The sequence below is a fragment of the Cinclus cinclus genome, chromosome 15 (assembly GCF_963662255.1).
Source record: "Cinclus cinclus chromosome 15, bCinCin1.1, whole genome shotgun sequence".
Taxonomy (NCBI): Eukaryota; Metazoa; Chordata; class Aves; order Passeriformes; family Cinclidae; genus Cinclus; species Cinclus cinclus.
Window position 1 is genome coordinate 3,308,854 of NC_085060.1, and position 14,698 is coordinate 3,323,551.

General features: G+C 48.9%; 1 protein-coding gene across 2 annotated transcripts in view; it reads right to left on the minus strand.

The window, feature by feature from the left end:
- Window positions 1-14,698, minus strand: part of LOC134050254 (gamma-aminobutyric acid receptor subunit beta-4) — a 72,480-nt gene that overhangs the window by 47,425 nt on the left and 10,357 nt on the right. The gene's annotated exons all lie outside the window — the stretch shown is intronic.

Genomic DNA, 14,698 nt, shown 5'->3' on the forward strand with positions numbered 1-14,698 from the left:
TGTGTTACCAGAAGTAGGGAAGCAGTGTCATTAGGGGTGCCTTGTGATTGGGTGTGCTGTTCACCGAGACCCTCTGCTGCAAATTAAGCAGCATTATCCTTTAATGGAATATGAACAACACTGAAAACATCAGAATCAACCACTGTAATTAGTCCCTGCTATGCAAATCTCCTTAAAGAGGCAGTGCAGGCTCCAGCACCCCGGGCTCGCTGACAGGGTGCCCGAGGCAGGCGTGCTCAGGAGACCTCGAGGAGCCTCTGAAGAACCCCTCCAGACACATCTTAGCTGTGCTTGTAGCTTCATCCTTCACAAGGGAGCCAGGTGGGAAAATAACCAAGAATCACGTCAGGGAGAGACGATGCTCCCGCAGCCTCTTTGTGCCAGAGGCTGACACAGCCACAGCAAAGCTTTTAAGGAAGTCTCACTTTGATAGTTTGTCTTTTTTTATTTTTTTTCCCCCCTGAAATCAGGGTCTTGTGATAGAAGCCATAGCAGGAGGAAGAAGTCAGTGCTGCCCTGAGGATCTTGCAGGCTAATTAGTTGCAGGAGGAGAGTCAGGGCCATGCACAGGGCTGCAGCAGAGCCTGGGAGAAGCCAGATTCCCATTCCAGAGCTTTTCTGCCGTGCGTGGCTGCTCCCTCTGATGCCTTGGGTTTTAGCTTTTATACTTTTCAGAATCTCTACTGCTTAGTGTGTAACTCTAAAACTTCATGTTAGGTGTTAGTAAGGTCTCTACACAGGGTAGCTGGACAAAATAATTCCTTTCTAGTTAGAGAATCAGGGACAGCTGGTAACCAAAAAACCATAAACAACTTCGAGGAAAAGGGGGCAAGCCAGGGAGCAAGCAGCTGGGGGCTGTAGTTAGATAATCAACCCCAATATGGAAATGGACCAAAGCTTATAAAAGTGTAAAAACTCGTGACCTGGATCCATCTTAGATTTAATTGGGGTGTAGCCCCAGGCGGGCTCTTACACTACCCAAGGTGTATCCTTCCAGTAAATTCCTATTTTATTCCTTTTGCTCTATCTAGTCTCTGCTCCAGGTCAGCCTTTCCATGCAACACCTCCAAGAGTGCCCCACTGCCTGCTTGCCTTCCAGCCTGTCCCCACCAGTGCTTGTGTCACTGTGGTAGTGCATCCCCTCCTTCCCCTGCACCAACCAGGGTTCTTTCCCCCACCAAAATCAGCAGGCTGGGTGCTTAGAGCAGGGGAGCACTGACAGTGGGGATACACGAATATTTGTCAAACCCAGAGCCCGTGCAATCCATCCTATCCATCCAGACATTTGTGCTGTGTTCATCACCATGGTATCCGAGCGCCCGGGGTCATGCAGTGACTCAGTGTCAGAGCCAGGGATGAGCTCCAGAGCTCCCCACTCCCAGCTCTGGGGTGGAGGGATCAGCTCCCTGCAGAGTCAGCAGGACTCCTCTTGGCACTGCCAACTCCTCCACATCCCATCTTATCAGAGAATTTGGGAGGCTCCACTGCCCACCTGCGAGCCCTGGGGTGTGCGACCCACGGGCTTCTGTGTGTGACTGTCCTACAAACAACGAAATGCAAGTCCTGCCTTTACTGCATCTCCTTTATCTTGATGCCAGGGAAGCCATCTCACTTTCTCCAGCCCTGTTGTTAAGGCTGGTTCCGAGTCTGCTCAGGACAGGGATTCAGGAGCATGGACACAGCCAACACAAAAATACTCCCCGACTCTCAGTGCAGCCCAATGGAAAACCAGGCCAGCTGGTGCCCAACATTCAGACTTTAAGTAGTACAGAAAAATAAACAAAGGACATCAATTCTGCCAATGTTAATAGCTTCAGGCAAGAGGGATACAAAAGTAGGGTATTTCAAATATGGGATAACGTCATCTTCAGATTTGTCCAGAAGAGAGAGAACTCTGCATTTGTGGACCCAAGACAGGGCAAAAGAAGTAAACTGGGTATTAAAGGCCCATGCTTTTATCTGTGCCTTGCTAGTGGGTACAAAGGACTAGGATTTCTCCCCTTAGAGAAAAAGCTTCTTCCTGGAAAGGATCTGCTTGCAAGATCATGAGTGAGGGAGTGTGAGAAATTCTGCCACTTTTACCAGTGAAGGGCACCCTCACACATCCCTATTTCTCACCACCACTGGAGAGTTCACCAACATTTTGTCCTGAAAGTAGTTTGATGCCTGAGAATAATGCACTCGGGAAGTTGGAAGGGAAGCAGACAAAAGAGTTATACTAAAACCTGTCCTTTTTCTGCAAGTGATACTTGTCAAATATAAACACAGTCAAGGTAGAGAACAACTTGTGCTAATCTGCAATATTTTCCCAGCAACCAGTTATTATTTTCACATTTTATTTTATCATACATAAAGCCCCCAGCACCTGCAGTCACACTGCTAACAGAAATAACTCCACAAGTGTAGAGGAAAGGTTGTGTTTCCAAGCCTGTGTGTGCCTGCACTCCAGCCAGAGGTGATAGCAGCCTGGACTGGCACATCCCTCCCTGGACTCAGCCTGGTTTTGAGTCTCCAGAGCTCACTGAAGACAGAAGCACAAAGTTCAGTGAAACAGGGGGGTGATTACTCAGGCAACTGCCCTGAGCTAAGGTCCGAGCCGTCCACTCTTCACTCCTACCCAAGGAAGTTAACACTAGAGCAAGCTTGGGTTCCTCTGCCTTCAGATCTCCAACTGCAGCACAGACACAGCCAAAAAGACTCCAAACCAGTGGGCAGGTGGACAGAGCTCGATTTATGGTCCACTGAAGCCACATCATTTTCATGAACTCCAGCCAGCACTTCAAGGTTCCTGCATTCCTGCCCACGTGGGCTTGGCACTGTTGGCAGAGCCAAGGCTCCCAGTTGCTGAGGGACAGGGATCAGTCTGAAAATTACCCTTTAGTCTGAACTACAGGAACAAAGGCATTAACAGGGTGTCAGAAATTTCACAGCTTCCCTGAACAATACCTTCCCGTGTTTCACTGCACTGAAGGCTTTTCCTAGATATCCAAACCAAATCTTCTCTGCAGTTTAAATGTAGTTTGCTCACATCATCCCCCCCCCCCCCACGACAGTGAAAGAATAAATCAATCATCCTTCCTTAACAACAGCTTTTATGTTCTGAGAAACCATGACATCCCCCTCCCTCCCCCAGCCAAACTGCCTTGTCTAGATTAAATGCACCTGACTTCTTCAACCTCTCCTCAGAGGTCATGTTTTCTAAAGCTCTGACAATTAGTGCTGCTCTCCTCTGGCCTTTTGCCAATTTGTCTACATCTCTATTTTAAAGCCTGGTATCCACAAACCAGCCACTGAAGTGATGACACACTTGTACAGACAAAAGAAAAAAGCAACCTTCCCCTGTACAGAATCCTCCTAAAACCACAGAAACATCTCCAAAGGAGCTGCACCCATCCCGGGAGCTGCTCACTGTGTGTAGGAGGTTAGAGATGGCAAAGGGCAGCTGAGCTCCTGCCATTCGAGCGCATCACACATGCAGCAGGAGGGAGCACAGCCCTGTCTCTTCTGGACAAGAGGAGAAATTATTCAAGACAGCTTTGTGCATGAGCCTCAGCATTCCCTGCTTGCACCCTGCCTGTGGCATCACCAGTCTCTGAGATCCCTGCAGCAGCAGGAAAGCTGCTTTTAGTTCTTCTGCTGAATAAACAAAGCCAACCAGAGAAAATTAGAGGCTTCACTTACAAAACCAACGTACAGAACAGGTCTGTGCCTTACCCTGCAGTGGTAAATACCCATGGAGATTCCATCCCTGCTGCCCCAGAAGCTGAAGGGCAGCCCCAAATCAGCCAGTCCCAGCCAAGGCTGCCTTGCACTGCCTGGTGAAGTGTTTCTGCACGGACAGGGTGGTGCAGGTGGGCAGGGAGGGAGGGCCAGGTTCGATGCTCAAGGACCACACTGCCTCTCTTGTGCTTTCAGTGACTCCCCTCACCCAACAGAACCAGCTCCTGGGGCAATCTCAGCACCACCAGCACACAGACTGCCATTCCACTGCCAGGACTTTCCCCATATTCTTCACTCCACACTCCTGAACAAGTCAGGAGCGTTCAGCCTCTACTTGTTCTTTCTGCAGAAAATGGCTTGCCCAGGCTGCTGCCTCTGCTTTGTTCCTAGAACTGAACCTCAGGGCAGCCTGGCTTTGTGTTTACAGCTCTGACCCAGGGCCCACGTCACGGCTACGTGCAGCCATGAGTTGGTTACACAAGGGCTGGCAGACAGGGCTAGTTGGGAGCCAAGAGCTCACAGGTAATTGGAGGTGCAGAAGGCATCACATCCAGCACCAGGCTTGTTGCTGGCTGAGAAGCTGCTGCCAGGATGGAAACATTCATCCTCTTCATAAATCTCCTTCTGATCCTCCCAAAACAGATAGCCTTGAATCATTTTTGGCTGATGGGCTAATTAGTCCTGTGCCGTAGATTTTTAAAACCACCCAAAAGATAACTCAGAGGCCAACCTGTTGTCAGGACACTCAAATTTACTACACCCCAGTGCAGAAAGATTGCAAGAGGAGTTCACAAATTGCTGTCTGCATAATAGCTGTGCTTACAGATCTCAGGACCAAGGCTCTGTTACAGCAGTGAGAGAATGCCTAAAAAATGCCAGCCCAGCAGGCTACACCAACCAAATCACAAAGAACTTTCCCAACACTGCTTTTCCTGTTCCTTTCCTTTTATTTTAGCTTATGTACAGCATCAAGCATGAACTCAGTTCAGCGTTAACGTTGCTTGAGGAACAAGAAAAGTTGACCATGTATCATGAAAGCAGAAATGTTCTGGGAACCACTTTCATCCAGCATCTCTGATTTGCAGTGACATCTAGAAGCACCGAGTTCAGCAGGGTCCCTTAAGAACCTACTCAAACTTTTCTAGTAAAATCTAGGTTTAAACATCTATTTAACACTTTCCAATCCTTTTCCCATTTGGATTTTCTTTTCTTCACTCTTATTTCCATGATCTCTCCCTCACCCACAGCCAATGTTTTGCCAGGTTTAGCACAACAGCCAGGAACATCAAACACATTCAGAGGCTCATACTGAAGCTCTCCCTCTACTCCCAGCAGGTCACCCCATGGAATCCCCTGGATTTAAAAGGGCAAAGCCCTCCATAGCTTTACTCTTTTGGGCACTGTTACACACTACCAGAAGGAGAGATGGTCTCAAGGCAAGTCAGCGAATCTGGCATTGACTTTTTGCCGGGTGGGGGGAACAGCTTTTATGAGGGACTTGCCACTTCTGAGCAATCTCTCAGTGGGATTTTGGGGCTACAAGACAGGGCCTTGGCCTCCAGGGTGTCTGGGGATGGCAATGCCTGGTTTTTCCCCATGGATTCATGGTTCTGCAGGGGCAGGAAGGATATCTACCACCACTAATTCCCATGGAGGTTGCAGCTGCTCTCCAAGTAGGTCTGTCAGAAAACAGTTTCTTGGCTATGACAGGTTTCCTACATTTTCCCATGCCCCTTTAGGGAATGCTTGGCCCTTTTTACACCGCTGAGCCCAGGCACAGAATGAGATTTTGCCTAACCCTGGTATGGTTTCCATCTATCCATCCACACCAGGCACAGCACCGCCCTGTGCAAGGAGGATAATGAGGATTTCCAGCCTGTGCCATTCTCCTCTCCTGGAATCCTGGCATTGTCACCTCATCCAGTCAGACAACGGAACTTGAAAGATTTATTTAAGAAAGGGGAATACCTGGGACATCCCAAGGAAAATACCAAGTTGGAGGAAGATCTCACCAGCATGGTGATATCGAGGGCAGCACAAGGCAGAATGGAACATCTAAGGAAGCGCACAACAACAGCACAGCTCTCGAGCAGACTTTTGGAATATCCAAACACAAACACGGTGCAAGCCGTGAGGCTCCTGTTCAGTGAGGAAGCAGGAGCCACGGCCCTTGCAGAGCAGGCAGAGCTGACCTCTGCTCCTGCCAGCACTGCTCCCTGAGATGTTCTTTGCAAAGACACAGGTTAACCCGGATAACAGCAGCCACAGTCCCAGCCTGCTGTCACATGGAGTCTCCCTACGGATCTGAACAGCCACAGAAGATCTTCTCCAGCAAACTGTGCCTGCTCCTGAGCCAGTGCTGAGGGATCCTCCAGGAGGAGCAGTGCTTTCCCAGGGCAGATGTAGCACCCATTCTGTGACTGTTCCAAGGGAAGGAGAGAGTTAAGGAGCACAGTCTGTGAGGCACAGTGGATTTCCTAATCTATCTCACAGGTATTTTTAATGGATTAGTAGGTATTAGAGTGAGATATTGCAAGTATCCCATGGAAATTTGGAAGTGAGAGAGAACAATCAGCTGGCTGCAAAAACAGTGTACAAGTTGTCCCAGAGGGATTGAAGGATTACAGAGGAAGCTAAATCAAGGTTGATTTTAAAAGATGTTGGTAGACAGCTACCCAGGCTGAATAAAAACAAGGTCTCAGATGTACAGCCTTCAAAATGGTACAAGAGAGCAGACACCAAGCCTGACAGCATCTGGACTGCCAGTGGATCCAGTCCAGCAGAGCACCTGTAAACACACACACACTGGGTTCTCAGCATCAAAAAAGAAGTTACTGACTACTCAGATCATCTATTTTCAGAAGAGGCCTAGGTCAATATTCAGGAGATAGATTTTTAGAGCTGTTTCATCCTCAGTGATGAAAACAGTCTTCCAACAGCTTCTGCTTGTGAATCTCTTGCCCAGGTGATGCACATTTGGCAAGGTTACAACAAAGCAAGAGGAAAATAAGTTCTCAGGTTTGTCAAGCTCTAATTTAGAGAGACGCAACTGCATCATCTCACCAGAACTGACCATAATCAACCTGGCATTGACCAGTGGGTCCAAGAAATCAACTCTTTAAAAGCAACTTTACCAGCAAGACTGAGAGCCAGCTCCCATCCTTCCCTTAAAGCTGGCAGTGCCCAGCTGGAGACAGCTCAGCTTGCTTTGCAGGGATGTCACTGCCATTGGACTCTGTTGGAGCAGGGATATTGCAGAAGGTGGATCCAGACCTGACCCTTAGGAGATGAAGGCAGTGCTCCAGCCTCCTGGAGGATAGGTAACCTGCCCTCCACCTGTGCTCCAGGGCACCCTCATGGACCAGTCTGCAGGGCACACCCTTGGTGTACTGCTGTTGGATCCCTCTCTGCAGAGCTGGCACTATGAAATATCACTTTTCCTTGTGTTTACACTGAGCAAATCTCAGCAAAGCAGAGACACTGAGCATCCCAGGTCCCTCCAGCTCTCCTCCACCAAGAGTAGTAGCAGGAGGACAGCAGGGCTTGCCAAGCAAGTGCCTTTTGTAGACTGACAGCAAAGCAACACAAGCCAGGCTCCTTCTCCCCAGCAGCAGCGTGAGGCATTGTGCCCACGCTGATCAGCCACCCCCACATCGCTCCACCTGAGAAGACTTCACTCCTACCTTTGTCAGGATCCTGGCAGGGAATGCATCTCTCCAGGGGCGCTGCCAGAGCAGCCCTGGGGCACAGCTCTGCCTGCCTGGGAAGTGCTGGTGGACTCAGGAATAGTCCAGTCCTTTTGCTTTTACTCAGGTCCTCAGAGCTTGTGTTTGCCCCATCCCCTAGAGCCAGCCAGGGCACTGCCAGAGCCTCTGCTCCTCCAGCTGGGGCAGGCTCAGAAGCCTTTGGCACCCTCCTGCTCCTCCTTTCCCAGCCCAGCACCTGTTACCCTGCTTTTGAAGGATTGCACAGAGACACAAAATATTTTGAACCCCTGGGTGGAACAGTAAGTAGGTTATTTAACCACGTACCAGAGCACACTGACCACAGGCAACTGCCCCAGCTCCAGCTCCCCAGGTCAGATTCCGAGCAAACCAACCCCCAGCACTCATCACAGCCTCAAAACCAATCTTTACAATGCCAAATGTTCCATTTCTGTACCAGTTCTGGTGCTACAAAGTCCACAGAGGTACACAGCTTTAAGGCTGAATACCAAGCACTGAGATCCTTCCCCTAGCACCATAACACTCCTTGCAGAGCCAGGAGTGCAGCAAAACACCTGGAAAAACCACAGCACCACCCTCTTCTTCACAGCCAAACCACCCCTAAAGGCGAGGGCGGTGCTGCTATACGTGGGACACCCACCCCATCCCTCCCCTCCACAGGACACTCCACCCCTCCAGGTCAGGGTGCCAGAATGGCCCACAGGGGAGGTTATTTCACAGTTCTCCCTGCCTGGCAGCTGTGAAGGTTCTCCCGAGCTGCCCATTGGACTCTCACTTCTCACCTGCCCACTCAGGGCACTAAGGTTCTGACCCAGCTTTTCAGTGCTGGAGCTTTCCTGGCACGTGAGCAATAAATGTTTTCTCCATGGAGGAGTCTCCTGTGTGCACTGGAAATATCCTCCACCAAAGCTACTGCAGACCTGGCCTGGGCTAGAGGGAGTGACCTGTCTGGGAAAACACCCTCACAGTTACCAAATCCTGAGCCATCTAATCCCCTTAGCTGCAAATGAGCTGAGCCAAATTAATTTAAATGGGTTAACACCAGCTCCTCTGTTCACATCAAATCCATTTCTCTGCCTTAGAAGTGTTTGTAACAACAACAAAATACCTGGACTTGTAATTTTTATCAAAGTGACAACAACAAGGTGATTTCTCTTTTTTTCCTCCCTGTTTTCATTTTTTTTTTTTTAATGAGTTAGTCACACCTCCTCATCACTGTTTCCAGACTCTTGTTTTTAAAAGATGTAACTCCTGGATTGGATCTAGTAGGGCATCCCCAGCATATGGAGAAAAAAACAAAAGGAACAAGATGGCCAGGTTGGGAGCTGTGCTAAACTTGTGCCATGCCCAAGGTTATGCTCAGAGGCAGTCAAGACAATTTACGGGGCAAGTATTGAAAAAATTCTGTGTCTCAGGCCTGTAAATATCATTGAATTCACATTAAATTCATATCTCAGTCAGGAATCACGAGAAACAAAGCACACACACGAAAACAAGCCTCCCCCTTTCCAAATGTCATCCATGGGATGAGAAGTTTTAATCCCTTCATTTCTGAGGCTCTTGGATGTGCTTTGTTCAGGTGGTCCTGCCCTTTGTCCACAGTCTGAAGACAGGGAAGATCTTACAAAATTCAGTGGTGACCAAGAACTGCAAGAGTTTAGTAGGAAAAAAGATTCTAAGATGCTCACTTTTGAAAGATTGCCCCTGTGCTGGTGTTTCAATTATTTCAGTAAGACTTGATTTGCAATAACATCCGGGACAAAAGTTGCCTTTTAGCCCAGAACCTCTTTATTAAGACATAAAACTAAGTCCCATTTGCTCACCAAAATAATTGCTTTCACTCAGGATCCATGGATGAGTGAATCTTGCAGAGCTTTTACATATATATTCATCTCCAGCAATTCATCAACACAATAAGCACACATTATTAACTTGAGTACTCATCAATTTCTTTTTTCTGGAGCTTCAAATACTAGCAAGGAGCTAGTGTGCAATAAGGAAGAAAAACACGTAGGGGAACTTGTGATAAATGTTCTATTTTTGCTGTGAAAGGAGGATAAGAATTCAGCTCATAACCTACCCTCTCCCTCACTTCCACAAATTTCCTGCCAAGCTGAGATCCTTCTCCAGAGGCCAGGAGAGTGGGCTTTCCTGCACACCTTCTGCAGGTGACATCTGTGACCTGGGTGGTCTCCTCTCCTGGCCTGGCAGCTTCTGATCTTACACTCAGAGCTTTGCCACTGCCATGGGCATCCCCTTTTTTCATACATCACCCACTGGACTGGCCAGCACAGCCCTTGGATGTGGCTTTTCCCCTGGCACAAGGTTCCCCCAGCCTGGAGATGTCACCTGCTGTGGTGTCACCAGCACCAAGCTCCTGACAGGGAGCAGTGAACCATCTCACAGAGTGTAAGAGAAAAGCAAGAAGCACTCCAGGCACCTGAGGGGTGTTTGGAAAGATCTGCTAGCCAAAAAAACCATCCTGGGTGTTCTGTGGAAGAGCAAGGGACACTTTGGTGTTCTGCCAGCTCAGCTGGCCATCCCAAACGTGAGCACGGGGTGACAAAGCGTCCCAGGAACCAAAGCAGCCACCCAATTTCTTCCCCTGCCACAGCTGAAAGCCCACCGTGGCTTTCAGTGGCTGGAATGGCTCTGCAGGCTCAGAGTGGAGCCTCAGGGCAGCTCTGCTGTCCCTTCTTGCTGTCAGCCCCCAGGGGATTCACTAGAGAAGCACAAGAGTGAAAGCTGAAAGCAGTGCAGGACGCCCTTCCCGGTTTTCCTTCTCTGTGACATGATCACACACAGTAAATGTATTTTCTGCCACACTTAGTGGTTTTTTAAACATTTTGGCAATGATCAAGTTTACAAAATTTCAGTTTTTCTCAGAAGGGGTGTTAAGCAAAGTCCTTTGACTTCATGCATCAGAAGGGGAACTATTTGTGAACTACATTGATGCCCATTAATTAAGAGCTTTTCCTATAGCTTTTCCATGACATTTCTCTGCAGCAAGAAGTGGGCCCAGCTGCCTGTTCCCTGTGGGGGTTCCACAGGACACCACATCTGAAGGAAAGGTCACAATCTGGTGACCAAGCAAGAGCCCAGAGCTCAGGAGGTGCTTAGGTCTGTTCTCAAAAATAAAGAGAAAACAGGAAGCAGAACTTCCCAGTGCCATTCCTGGTGCTGCTGTGGGTTTTCAGCATCACCCCCAAAAAACTGCCCCCTTTTGCTGTCCCCAAGGTATAAAGTGGCCCCAGTGGCGGCCCAGCCTCCCCCAGGTGTCAATATTTGCACAGCACAGGAGCCTTGCTGATATCTGTCACCCAGAGTCCCTAATACCACCCAAGAACAAATAATATTTGTGCGTTCTCTACATCACATCCAGCTCAGCCCTGATTTGAGAATCCTTTTTGGCGAGTGATGATGTCCAGGGCAGAGAGAGCACAGCTTGATTTCCAGAGCCCAGGCTGAGCTGGCAGAGCTGGCAGGTAGAAATATCTTGTTTTGACTGGTAAACTGAGCAAGTTTGACATGGAAACCACTGAGGGAGAATAAATATGGAACAACAAGATGTAATTTTACAGAGCCTTTCTTCCAACTAAGGCTGCACTCAGAGTCATCCCAGAGCTGAACTAAGAGGTCCTGAGGTCTTGGGAAGGGAATTCTGGATGCAGAGGGTTGGGCTGAGGCTCAGCCCTGTCACAAGCACAATTATTTAACAACACTAGTCCTGCAGGACTACAAAGAACAGGAGAAACAGAAAGGGGAGGGTAAAAAGATCAGAGGAAAAAAAGAGTTTTTTAGCTGTGACACAGAAGCAGGGATAAATGCCACAACCAGAAAAACAGCCCATAGGAAAAGCATGATCAGTGCTCCCCAGCCCAGGCTGAAATTCCTGCTCTGCTCAAAGCAAGCAGCAAAGGATGAGGGAGGTGCTCAAAGCTCCCTCATCCCAGCAGGAAGGGAGAAGAGCTCTGCTTCCTTCCACTTCCTGGGAACAGGATCAGTCTCTGGATCTCCAGAAAACCTGTTTATCTGATCAACCTGTGCTCCACCATCCACCTTTGCCCTTTCTCACACATGAGATGTGAATTCCTCTGAACGACCTTGTGCCTTCATCAGACACATCTTTTGTCTTGTCCATGTTTCTGGTCATGCTCTAACAAGTGCGTGATATTTCACACGAAATATCAAGATATATAAACCTCCAGCAAGGGCTCTCTGCAAGAATGGATTTTACAGACCAAAAACTCTCAGTACCACCAAAAAAAACCCCCTCTTTTACATCCAGCCAGCCTGACATTGTAGCAGCCTCCAACTCTTTTTTTGAACCAGACATAGGTGAGAAAAGTGACATACACACACAGAGTCTCTTTCACACGGCAGTAAAACCACAACATATTCCTTGGCTTTCTTATTTCGTGTTATATGGATTAAAAATACTTCTCTGCCTAGCTGGGATACTGGGAGTCTTAGGAGATGAACAATGCAGGTGTGTAAAGCTGCTCTGATGAGCAGCTCCAGGGCGGTGGGAATATATTTTGAGTAATCAAAAGGACTTCTACTAATGGATTTTACACTCCTTTCACATTCTGCTTTCAGTGGCAGTCCCTCGAAGGCAACTCTGCTGGCAGGAATAATCTCAGAAATGGTGAGTGTTACGTAGATATTTGTCAAGGAGGAGAATGGGTCCAGGTGATGTGGCAAACATCTTCTAGACTGGCTATAAACAGAAACCTGCTTTTAGTCAGATAATTAATTAAGAAGTATTGGAATTATTCTGCTAATCAGTAACTCAAATGCATTGCATCTTCATGTAAAAAAACCTATGACTAATGGTGAAGGCAAAATTCCTGGAATAAAAGCTTATTTAAAATGATGACGACATCTTGGTTTTAAGAGATATCTCTGAGGGGTCCTTGCTAGCCCAGTGCCCTGCCATGGACTGGAAGAGCAGCTGTGGCAGAGCCTGAGCAGAGCTGCAGGGAGAGACTGCACCAGCCAAGGAGGAAAAGGAAGGAAAAGGGCGAGCAGATGCATTTATCCCACACAGGCATGGACATAACCATGAGAATAAACATCTCCTCCAGTGCCAGTGGATGTGCACTGGAATGGAGGTCAGTAAAACTTTATGTTCTCCCCTGGACAGGAAATCCTGAGAAGCAGGCACAGCTCTGTGACAGCTGGCTCAGAAACCCAAGGATAGTTTTGGGCTGAGACTCAGAGGAACTCATCTCTACTGCTGTCTTCCCCCAAAACTGCCTCCACTGCTCTGTGCCAGACGTTCCTGTTTCGAAAGGAGGGCAATAAGTGTGGCCACACATGAATTCACAAAGGTGTTCAGTGTGCAGCCAGAGGTTCACAAGCTCTGTCACACTGGAGGAAGGGGCTGGTCTAATATTTGAAAATATCACTGCCCTCAAGAACAAAATCGTGAGGGAAACAAAATGGATAAAGGTTAAGTGGAAGGATGCCCACTGCTGAATGGATGTTATGGAGCCAGTTCTTAATTAAACTGTCCGCAGCATCCTTGCTCATTCCTTTTCCTGGATTGATAGAGGATGGATTTGCAGGAGTGCAGTGCAGACAGTGGGGTCCCTGCCTGCCCTGCAGTGAGTGAGGGGGAAGCCCACAGGTCAGGGAAGATGTTTTTGTGGCTGAGGCCTGTTCTTCAGGCCTGGATGTGTCACAGGGATCCTGTGTGCTCTGTCCTACCCGAAGCTCAGGGTTTTGGTGAACTCTGTGTGCCTGTCTCTCGGGGCACTGGGGCTGAGTGCTCCCAGCTGTGGCTGAAATCAACAGGAGCTGTGCTCCAAACAGGCAGTGCCTGGCTCCAGTGCTGCCAAGCATCCTGGAAAATCACATTTTCACTGGGCACCCCTCAGCAGGGGATACCTTTGGCTTCCCAGGGGAGAGGTGTGAACAGGCTCCTGCTGTACTGCTGTGCTTGAGAGAAGTCCTAAAAACAGCTGATGCTGTGTGGAGAGCAGGTCTGAAAGCACAAGTCCGAGATGGACTTTGGGTGCTCAGTCCCAGGCTTGGCATCAGACAATCACCTCAACCCACCCTAATCACCTGCAGTGGCCACCTCGGCTGTCCCCACTGCCATGCCCCCAGCCTGTCCCGCTCTGGAGTGAAGGGAATGAGAAAAATCAGCTCCATGTGTAAATGGCATCTTGGTGTGCTCTGTAGGGCTGCTCAGGAGGAAGCAACTCTTGGACTTTGCCTCCTGGTGCACCCTGACAAGGGGTCCAAATATAGATCCCAGGAGAAACCCCAATTCTGGCTTTTTTCTGAAGTCTTGTGTCTGACTTTACAGCCTCCAAGTCCTTTTTCGCAGCATGTATTTCATATAAAAAGAGCAAAGTGAAAAAAATAGACATTCCATCATGTGGCAATGTGTTAACATCCACATATGTCCCAAGAAGGACGGGATCCTTTCATTTCCTGCCACTTCACTTAATGAAGTAAGACACAACAGCAGGAGATTGACATCTTCCTTCTGGATTAGCCCTAGAGAGGATGTGACCCATGGTCTGGAGCCAGAAGTCACATAAACTGGGGAGGAAGTGAGGGCTGCACAGCTGCAGCCAGTTTTACTGACCAAGAATGGCCTTTCCTTAATGCTCTTTATTCAGGAAGGAAAGAGGGACTCCTGACAGCCCTAGTAGGCATCCACCTTTCCTTTGGCCTCGAGTGACACTGGGGTTTACAGACTTTCCAGGCACCTTCTGTCTCTCCCTCCTCAGTTAACTCCTTTCCCCAGCCTGATCCATAATTACCCCTCTGCTTTCAAACCCAGAGCTGCTCCTCTGCCCAGCCACGCTATGGGGACAGAAGTGTGACATCTCCTGGTGGGGTCAGGCTCAGAAGTGCATGCAGCATTTCAGGTTCACCCCGTGCCCAGTTCTGAGCGAGTCCTCCTGCAGGCAAGGAAGGAGCTGTCCCTGGTGGGACCAGAACCTTCCTGCTAAATCTCAATTCCCTGCCCCAAAAGGGCTGGCTCAAGGCATCTCCGAAGAAAAAGAATTGAATCTGGCTGCTCTGAGATTTTTTTTTTTTTTTTTTTGCCATAAAGAGGAGGGGAAAGCTGAGAGCTGAAGCCTAGAAAGGCAGGTGAGCAGCTTCTGCCCCAGACAGGCAGCCCAGGACCAGTGCCCACCGCCCTCTTCCAGCTCCACACCCCGTTCCTCCTGCAGCAGCATCATGCTCTGAGGTGCTGCCCCACACCAGAGGCAGTGGGGACACAGCCCTCG